We start from the raw sequence: 11,162 nt of genomic DNA, 5'->3' as shown, positions 1-11,162 counted from the left end.
TTCATGGTGGTTGACCAGAGAAAGTCAACTGATCAAAACTGGGGTCCCCTAGACCCTATATCCTACAATTTTTGTCATATGAAAATGATTCCAAGAGAAACTTTAATCCTTATGACATTAAAAACAACTTTTATGTTTAATTAAAGAGCTATTTTTGCTTTGAAAATTATTTTTTATGGTGAAAGATTATAGGTCATTTTGTTTAAACCCTAGTTAGGAGGTCAACTTCCAAGGACCATAACTTGCTCAATTATTATGAGATGAAATCCATTCAAGTTCCATCATTAAATTAAATATTTACTTTTCAACTTTGATCTTTGGAAGAAGTTCAAATTAAAATTACAAATGCATGTGCTAAGAGGAAACATCATAGGTCATTTTGGGCCATTACCATTGAACAAGTGATTTTCCTCAACTTCTAAAATGCATAACGCCTTTATGCCAAATCCAAATGAGGTAAAATTTGTGACCAAATTTAAGAGGTTTGAAAGAACTACAACTTTGATTAGGAAACTATTTACATTTGAGGTCCATAGGAAAAGTTATTTAAGGTGGAAGAAGTGAACATTTGACTTGGTACTTAGAAAATTTTCAAATATGTTTGATTTTCCAAACTTCCACCACAAAATTCATCATGATACAAGCTTCAAATGAAAACATGTTCAACATGAAAGTTGTTCCCCTTGATCTCACCTTTGCAAAAAGTCTAAAATCACCTTATTTGGACTAAAATTGAGGGACTTGAGCATGGCTCCTTTGTGGAATTTGTTTTGGAAAGTTTTGGATTCAAATGACCATTCCTCTTTGCATGCTTCCATGTGATGACCTCAGTACTCTATAGGCACGGATTGAAGTTGGATTGCATCCTTCTTTAGGCCCAAATTGTTGCCCATGCATCCCTGCATTATGGTTTCCAATTTTAGCAAATTTTCAAGTGGTACAAAAATGAATTCCATTGCCTATTTAAACAAGCTCATGGCCTCAGAAGTATCACACACACCTTGCCCAAGCTTTGCCAAGAGAACTCAGAACCTCACACCATAGAATTCCTTGAAGATATATTTGAAATTGAGTTTGAATTTCACCTTCTATTTTGAAGTTCAAACTCCAAGGACTCATTTCCTTTTTCATCTTAATTGATTACTGCAAGCAAGAGGAGGAAGAGTCAAGCAAATCCAGATCAAGATCAAGCTGAATCGAAGCTACTCGAAGGTTAAATTTCATAAACTTCTCTTCTTCGATTCTCCCTCATTTCTCAATTATTTTGATTGATTTTTGGTTGGCTGAAGTCCTACCAATGTAGGAAATAAGATTGAGTTGCTTTGAGGTTAAATCGAAGTAACTCAGTTCATGATCCTCAAAATTCAAATCCCTGTATCTTTTTATATACTTGGAATTGGAGAAAATTGAGGCCAGATTCGAGCTCCTAAGCATTTTTTATTTAAATACATGTCTTTGTTTTTTATTTCCATGGTGGTTGGTGGTGGACCAGTCTGGTGAGGTCCACCGGAGAAGAAGATCGGAGCTAGGGCTCTGGTGATGTGTTGGCGTGTCCAAAACCATTGGATCATGATCTCACGTTTTAATCTTAGCCATTTGTTTTTATTACCATCCATGTGACGTGTTGACTGAAGACGATGGTAGATAGCGCGTGTGTGGCCATCAGAACTGCCACCTCAATTAATGAGGGAGATCTGATGGCCCTTGTTTTTTTGAATTTCTTTTTATTTTCTGATTTTATGTTTAATCCTTTTATTTTGTTCATTCATATTAATTTCATTTTAAATTCAAAAAATATGGGACTTTCACCAAAAATCTTTAAATATTTTCCTCTTTTGTATTCTGAATTAAAATTATTTTTTGGATTATTTTTTATATTTCTCATGAATTAAATGCTTCTTTGCATATTTTTAATTTTTTAAAAATACTTCAGACTTTTCAAAAATCATGAAATTTTTTGTCTAAGGTCCTTTGACCTTGTTTGACCTAAGATAAATCTCTTGGCCATTTATTTGGTGTTTTGAAGAGATTTTAGGTTTTGACCAAATTAAAATGTATTTTAATTCATTTTTAAATTGATTTTTAATTGATTAAATGTGTAAAAATTATGTTGAGTCAATTTTATGGTATTGTGATGTTTGACTATTTGTTTAGGCCTTGGTCAAGGTTGATTTGACTTTTATTGGATTAAAATAATTGGATTTAGGGGATTGATGAAATGTACATTTCATCTCCCAAAATGAATGAATGATTTTTATTTGATAAAATTCCTCCCATGACCAATTTGTGTTTCTCTCTTTCCCATCCCTCTTCATCTTCATCTTCATCTCTATTATTTCAGATTCCTTTCATTGACCAATAAAATCTCAAATTTCCTAAGGCTAATTGGTTCATCAATGACTTTGTGTCATATGAAGCAATACAAGTATAGATGAGATAGGTTCATCCCTCTTGATCTTTTATTTTAGTGTGTGGTATGTTTTAGGAGTTTGGTTCATTATACCAAATCTCTAACATGCATTAACACCTAAACTTTTACTGCCCGATCGCAGATAGTTGTGACTTCTACATAAGTCCAATTACGATTACTTAACATAGAGCTAAATTTGACCCTAAAAGCATAGCATACTAGTAAGTAAGATTGTAAGTCTCCCATGCTTCATGGTATTGTGTGGAAACTTGGCCTTTTTTCCTTCCTATAGAAGATGTCTTGGTTTAAGGATCCATGCTTGTGAATGGATGGTTGAGTGTTCTCCAAAGAATGACTTAATCAATTAAAAAGAAAAACAACACTAACACTTGACTAACCTTTGACTAACATTTGACTAACTCTTATTAATATTGCTTTACTTTCAAGTCATTTACTTCATGCAATTTAATTTTAAGTTACTTACAATTCATTGCCATTTACATTTCATTTAACTTGTTTATGTTTATGTTATTTTCACTTTGCTCGTTTGAGTCATATCTTGTGATTGTATATATTTTTTTGTGCATTTTGATTTTGTTTATGGTCCTAGGACCTTAAAATATTTAATAAAAAACAAAAACCCTAAAAAATGTTGGGTGGACTGTTGATCTTGATCTGAACTTTTGGACTTAGGATTAGGCAACATTCCTTATGCAAAAAGAACTTGGCCAATGCCAACATTATGAGACTAAGTGATTGTGTACTGATCCTTCATCTGATGCAAGCCTTGAACCCTGTTTTCATCTATTACTTTGTCTCAATGCTAATTGTTATTTTGATCTTGTGTTTGATGTTTGCTTCTGAGTTGATCAAGGAACATTTCATCTGATACATGAGAAGACAAAAGAAGACTACTAGCTATGGAGTTTCTTGCTTGGATATAGCCATCTTTGTTTGATGCCTTGATCTTCATGATTCCTGATATTGCTAATTGCTTGTTGATTATTGCTTGATTCAAAGTCCAAGGGAAAATGGGTTTCTATATAACATTCTTGTCTGTTGGATTGCATCCCATTGGTCAGATCTTTTCAACTTTTAACTTTTAATTTTATGCTTAGGATAGCCTCTTCATCTTCTCCCAGTTCTTAAATTTCAAAATCTCCCCTCCTCCGTCTCTTCAAAAACTTTATTTGCTTGTGATTTCAAAGTTAGACCTTATTTAAAGTAGAAACTTTGGCCTTATGCCATTGAATTTTCAAATTCTTTCTTAAATCAAACTTATAAATAAATCTAATCATATTGACTTAAAATTTCAAAAGACAAAAAGAACTAACAAGTCCGTTCAAGCCTTTGGCCCTTTGTGAAGGATAAGAGCGATCCAAAATGCAGTGGAATTTAAAAAAATTATCCTTTAGTGATCCTTATAAATGGGCATGATCAGTGATAGAATCGTTACCTCTTGTGGTGATTGAAACCTTTGATGCATATCTACGGAGCCATCACGAACCTTGAATGGTGATAACGCCTCTACTCAGTCCACACGAACGGATTCCTTCAATCTCAGTGCTAGTTGCTTTGAATGAAGGATTTGAGTGAGTGAGTGAGAGAGAGAGAGAGAGAGAGAGAGAGAGAGAGAGAGAGAGAAATGAAATTAAAACTACACAAATGCTTCTTCACAAGGGTTCTATTTATAGAACCACTTGTGAGGATTGCAAGCTAAAAAGCCCACTTAAGTGTATGTGGCCCATATCTTATGATATGCCAAAATCACTTAAGCGTGTGGTACCTTACCATATTTCGTATTGTACTTAAGTACACTGTACCTTACGATGTTCTACAATTCACTTAAGTACATCCTACCTTACGGTGTTCCTTAGTTACTCTATCTCTCATCAATCCGTCCTTTTGTGTGTGACCCTGTAGGTTTTCGCAACATTAGCAATTATATTAAATCACGTATTTAACATAATAAACAGTGAGCGGTATCTAGCAACACATCACTGCTACCCAAGACACGAAAATGTCATGTGATCTGACAAATCCTTTTGCGATAATACTTATGTGTATAATTACCCTTTTGCCCTTATGTCTATACTGAACAAAAGGCGTAGACCGTGTCATCCTTGTCCAGTTCAATATTGGGCCCGTAGACATTTATCCTGTTACGCAGGAAGGGCAAATTCCATATAGGTCACTCATATCCCTCAGCATGCTTCATGGAGTATCTATCAACTGTCTTTATGGTCATCCAGTTACGGACAATGTTTGATCAACAATATGGCACTCGACTCTACATCTAGGGTCCATAGTGGTTTCAGGTCGAAGGGTGGTATACATCATTATCACCATGAGAATAACTTATGACACTTTGCATAACATTCTATATATCATTCTCATAGCGGGTCAATCCAGTATAAATATTACTCTTAATATTCATACCTATGTTTAAGACTTGAATAACTCCTTATCCATGATCCATGAGATGTGATCATCAGTCTATATACATAATAGTCGTAATGCTTTAATGTTATCCCATTTCACAATAAAGCTCGACTACAGATACTTTAAGAATAGTGTCCTTATATTTAATGGGATCTCATGATTAAGTCACACTTGATACATTAAATGAACTAGCTATTCTAGGGACTTTATTAAACAAACATAATAAAGAAAAAGCATTTTATTATTAATAAATAATTCGATACAAGTACCAAAAGTATTATCCTCTAAGGCTTACACCAACACTTTGTGCACTTCTCAATTAATTTTTTGTTAAAAGCAATCCACCAACTTAGAAATTTTTGCCACGAACTACGAGGTTTTAATCCCTCACTTTTATGTTGGTACGTAGGCACAAGGCGAAAGGTCTTGTCAGACACAAAAATATAATTAATGAATTCGTTTCTCATCCTCACACTCTATTTTTATCAAACATAATTTATACTAAAAAACACATACACACATAAAAAAGGGCTCCATAGGAGTACCTAGGACACTTTGGGTGCTAACACCTTCCCTCTGTGTAACCAACCCCCTTACCTGTAAGCTTTGGCATTTTATTAGTTTTGATTTGAAAACTTCTTATCTTTGGGTTTCGTTCATACTTTTCCCTTTTCCTTTGGAAACCATAAAAGCGCGGTGGCGACTCTGGTTTTATTGACGTTAAACTTATCCATAGTTTAATGGCCATGAATTTACTGCTACAGAAATTAAGTGGCGACTCTGGTGGGGAATAATCCTCAGTGGGTTTAGCCTACTTTTTTATGTGTATATATTTGTATGTTCGATGTTTGTATATTTGCTTGTGTGATATAATTTGTCTGTTGTGCTTGGTGATCTCTGAGTGGTGAGATAAGTTCTAACCCGAACTGGAGTGCAATTAAGATAGAAGGATGGTATAGTCATGTTCAACTTGTGTGGAATAGTCCTTAACAAGTTGGCTTGATACCCATCTACTCAGTAGAGACCCTTTTGGAGTTACTGATGTCACACAAGTTATTTGTGGCTAGACATTACTTTCTCTTATTTGGGGCCCGAGAAGCTGAGGACCGTAGAACATTTAACCCAACTTAGCCTATTTAGGACGTAGTGCAAAGACTGTTCAGATGTAGACCTGATCACAGTTGTTATGCGATACTACACTCAGACGAGTTTCTCTTGAGAATATTATGGGTTGATGAGTCAGTCATCCTAACCTGTAATATCTGATAGATGCGATTAAGACTCTGGAACTTTTTAGAACATGATCTATAGGTTTTTATCCTTAGTACATTCCTTTGGGATGGTTCTTAAATTGACTCCATGCTCATGACTCACAGCAAAACCTTTGATTCTCGATTGATCCGATCAAGTTTTATCAATATCAATGGAACTTTGGTCTTGATCTTGATGGTGACATGATCCATCCCTTGAGCTTTGTTTGTGTTTTCCTTGTGTGTGATTCCTTGTTTGTGATTGTTGCATTCATGCATACATGCGCATCATAACATTCATCACAAAAACATAAATTTCAAGGAACTAAGGTCTTGTTTGCAAATATTTTCAGACCATGGATTGTGGACGAAGGAACACTAAGAAGTACAGTTTCAGATGTCCTGATTTGAAAGAGCTAAGGAAGTTATCATCTTTTGTATTAGATCCCTTGGACTTCAAGCAACTTCATGGGAAGCTCTTGCCTGTGTTATCTACTGATGCGGATGAAGGACTTCTAATTGTTTTGGTTCAGTTTTATGACCCTCTCTACCGATGCTTCACTTTTCCCGATTATTAGCTTGTGCCTACGTTAGAGGAATATGTCCATCTCTCGGGAATACCCGTATCTGACAAAGTATCGTTTAGTGGATTGGAGGATATTCCCAGATCTCATATCATAGCTAAAGCTCTTCATTTGAAGAAATCTGAGATTGATGCTTATTTGGTGAAGAAAGGAGGTATTCTTGGGTTGACTTCTGAGTTCCTCGTTGGTAAAGCTACTTTCTTTGCTCAAGCCGGTAGTATGGACGCTTTTGAAGGCATCTTTGTATTGCTCATCTACGATCTAGCTTTGTTCCCTAACATTGACGATTTTGTTGATGTTAACATCATTAGAATCTTCTTAATTAGGAATCATGTTCCTACTCTGCTGGGTGACATGTATTTCTCTTTGCATTTAAGGAATTCTAAAGGTGGTGGGACTATTTTGTGTTGTGTTCCTCTTCTTTACAAGTGGTTTATTTTGCACTTGCCTCAGATGCCTGTTTTCTTGTAGAACAAACAATGTCGACGGTGGTCTCAAAGACTCATTTATCTCACTAATGATGATATTGTTTGGTATGATTTTGCATTGAATAGTGTGTATATTATTGATAGTTGTGGTGAATTCTCTAATGTGCCTCTCATTGGTACACAAGGAGGAATCAACTACAACCCTGCTTTGGATCGTCGTCAACTTGGGTTCCCCTTGAGAGACAAACCTAATAACACTCAGTTAGAAGGTCTTTTCTATCAAGAGGATAAAGATCCCTAACATTTGAAGCAGAGGATGATACATGTTTGGCATAAGGTTCATAGGAAAGGAAGATCTAAGTTCGATCCATGCAACTGTGTAGCTTGGGAAGCTTACACTACTTGGATGAAGAAGAGAGCATTGGAGCTGAAGATGCCATACGCCTGTGAAAGACCTATGTCTTTTAATGTGGCTGAGCCATCAACTCTCTCTAACCAATATGTAGAGGATTTGGAAGACGGGCTCACCAAGATGAAGCAAGAGAGAGATATGTGGGAAGAGCGGTTCCATGCTTTGAGTCGAAAGCATGAGGAGTTACAACTTGAGTCGAAAGACTAAGATGCGCTTATTGAGATTCTTGAAGACCGAGCAGTGAAGAGAGAGAGATCCAGAGGGTCTATCTTCCTCTAGTATGCCTCAACCTTCCGGTGCTTGGAAGAAGATTGTTGATCAGTTTGTCCTTGAAAAGGCTCAGATGAAGACATCCTTTGAGTCCGAGATTCGACACATCCGAAGGAAGTACGCGCCCACTGCCATATCGTATGATACCGTTGCTAAGGAATCCTTAGGATGATGGTTTCCTTTTCTCTTGTATTTATATTTTGGTTTCTGAAATTGTACTCAGTGTAATCCTTTCAAATTTTATGAATAAGAAGAGATTTTATGGTCAATCAAATTATTACTATTATTATGTAAATATGTATATTTATAAACAAGATTTCATATGTTCCTTGAAATTAAAAACAAAACAAAAAAAATTCATTTCCTGCATCATTTGCATAACAGGTTTTCTTCAGTCGGATGTCTTATCAGTTATTCTTTTGTGCTTCAGCCAAGCTGACTCACCGGTACAACACTCACGCTAATCAACTGAGGATCATGGAATATTTAGAGAAAGAGAACAGAGAGCTGAAGGATTAGATTCCAGGTTGAAAACACTAATGGAATATGTCATTGTTGCGCAGAACCAGACTTCGCCAACTTCGCCAACTCCTCCCCAGAGGACTGTCATTTATGAGGTTTATAGCTTGACCGTTCCTGTTGCTTCCAGTCAATCTGGTCCTTCTATGCCTGCTGGATTCCCATGGAGGATGCCATCCAACTTTATGCCTGAAGGGTATGCACCCACTTTTGTTTCTCTGTCGGCATCTAGCCCGGTCATGTTAGTGCCTCCTCTAGTTGTTCACACTTTTCCTCGTGTTAAGGATACTATCCACCACTCTAAGCCATCTGAGGGTCCAGACATGTATGAAAAGATGGACGAGATGAAGGATCAGTTTCTCGAGCTACGTAAAGAGTTGAAGACTCTAAGAGGAAAGGACTTGTTTGGGAAGAGTGTTGCTGAGCTCTGCCTGGTACCCAACGTGAAAATCCCGATAAAGTTCAAGGTCCCTGACTTTGAAAAGTATAAGGAGAATACTTGTCCGCTAAGTCACCTTGTGATGTACGCCAGAAAGATGTCTACTCAAACTGATAATGATCAGTTGTTGATTCACTACTTCCAAGACAGACTAACTCGTGATGCTTTGAGATGGTATATAGGTTTAGCCATTACAAATGTGTGTACTTTCAATGACTTAGGCGAGGCCTTTGTCAAACAGTACATGTACAACGTAGATATGGCGCCCGATAGAGGTCAACTGAGGTCTATGTATCAGAAAGATAAGGAGACATTTAAGGAGTATGCCAAGAGATGGAGGGAGCTTGCTGCCTAGATTAGTCCACCATTAGAAGAGAAAGAAATGACAAAGATCTTCTTGAAGATGTTGAGTTCGTTTTACTACGAACATACAATTGCAAGTGCCCCGATGATTTTACTGAAATGGTAAATATGGGGATGAGGTTAGAAGAAGGAGCCCGTGAAGGACGTCTGTCTAAAGAAGAAGCATCGTCTAGCAAGAAATATGGTGGGAGTTTCTCTAAAAGGAAGGAGGGAGAAACTAATTCAGTTTCAGTGGGAAGGCAGAAGAGGCCTCATGTCAGAAGGAGTTCTCAACCTCGTCAACATCAACATCAAGTTTCCTCAGTAATCCATGTATTTTCCAATAATTCCAACAATCAACCAGTGTTGATTCAATAACAACAGCATCAACAACAACTACAACAAAGAACCAACTACAACAACAACAACAATAATCAACAATAAAGCTTTGAGAGGAAAAGGTCTCCTTTGACCCTATTCCTATGTCATATGCAGAATTGTACCCGTCTTTGGTTCTCAAGAACCTCATTCATCCCAGAAATATGCAACAGACTCCTGAGCCATTTCCATGGTGCTTCAAACCTGAACTTCGCTGTGCTTTCCACTAGGGAGCCCCTGGCAAGGATATAAAAAACTACCACCCATTGAAATACGAAGTACAAAATCTTGTGAAAAGTGGGATGGTGTCCTTTGAGGACAGAGCACCTAATGTGAAAGCTAATCCATTGCCTGCTCATGGTAATGCTACTTTCAACATGGTGGATGGTTGTCCAGGAAATTTTTGAGTATTCGATGTACGACGTATCCGTAGGTAGTTGGTGGAAATGCATAGAACCTTGTGTTTGATCAGTGACTATGAGCACGACCATAATGGTTGTGCAATCTGTAGCGTGAACCCCCGTGGGTGTATGATTGTCAATAGAGATATCCAGAAGTTGATGGATGAGAATGTAATCTAGATTCAATAGTAGAGGGATATAGATGATGTGAATGGGATTGTGCTTGTGTTCAAGACCCCTGAGCGGGTAGTTATCCAATTTGATAGCAACAACAACAATAATGTTAATAGATTGGTATCGTCGTTGGTTATACGGTTAGCGGGCCCTATTCCATATGCATCCGATAAAGTTGTGCCTTATCAGTACAACGCCACAATGATTGAGAATGGTCAAGAGATTCCTTTACCAGTTGCATACTTCGTGGTGAATATTGATGATATCGCAAAGGCGACCTGTAGTGGTCATGTGTTTGGTCCGGTTTTCCCGAGAGAGGTAGAAGATGTTGTAGCCAGTAAGAAGGCGGAGATTCCAATGGTGAATCCGGTTAGTACTTTAGTGTGTTAGTCTGGTGAATCCAGCAAACTGAAGGCTAATGATGATGATGACGTATTAAAGTTGATCAAAAGAATTGAGTTTAATATGGTGGAGCAGTTACTCCAAACCCCGTCAAAGATTTTGGTATTATCTTTGTTAATGAATTTTGAGGCACATAGGGAGGCATTGCAGAAAGTGCTCGAGCAAGCTTATGTTGAGCACGATGTTACTGTGGATCAGTTTGACCATATTGTTGCCAATATTACTTCTTGCAATAACTTGAGCTTTTGTGATGAAGAACTTCTTGAGGAAGGTAGAAATCACAATTTGGCGCTACATATTTCAATGAACTTCAAGAGGACGTTATGTCCAATGTGTTGGTTGACACTGGGTCATCTTTGAATGTGCTGCCAAAATCTACTTTGTCAAGGCTTTCTTATCGAGGCGCCCCAATGAGGTACAATGGCATAATTGTTATGGCGTTTGACGGTTCGCGTAAAACCGTCATTTGTGAAGTGGACCTTCCAATTAAGATAAGTCCGAGTGATTTCCATATTACTTTCCAGGTAATGGATATCCACCCAGCCTACAGTTGTCTATTGGGAAGGCCATGGATTCATGAAGTTGGAGCAGTAACGTCTACTCTACACCAAAAGTTAAAATTTGTGAAGAACAACAAGCTTGTCGTTGTTGGTGGAGATAAGGCACTTTTGGTGAGCCATTTGTCATATTTTTCATATATTGAAGCTGAGG

This window comes from Lathyrus oleraceus, chromosome 5 (genome assembly GCF_024323335.1).
Source record: "Lathyrus oleraceus cultivar Zhongwan6 chromosome 5, CAAS_Psat_ZW6_1.0, whole genome shotgun sequence".
Lineage (NCBI taxonomy): Eukaryota > Viridiplantae > Streptophyta > Magnoliopsida > Fabales > Fabaceae > Lathyrus > Lathyrus oleraceus.
This window is presented reverse-complemented; position numbering follows the sequence as displayed.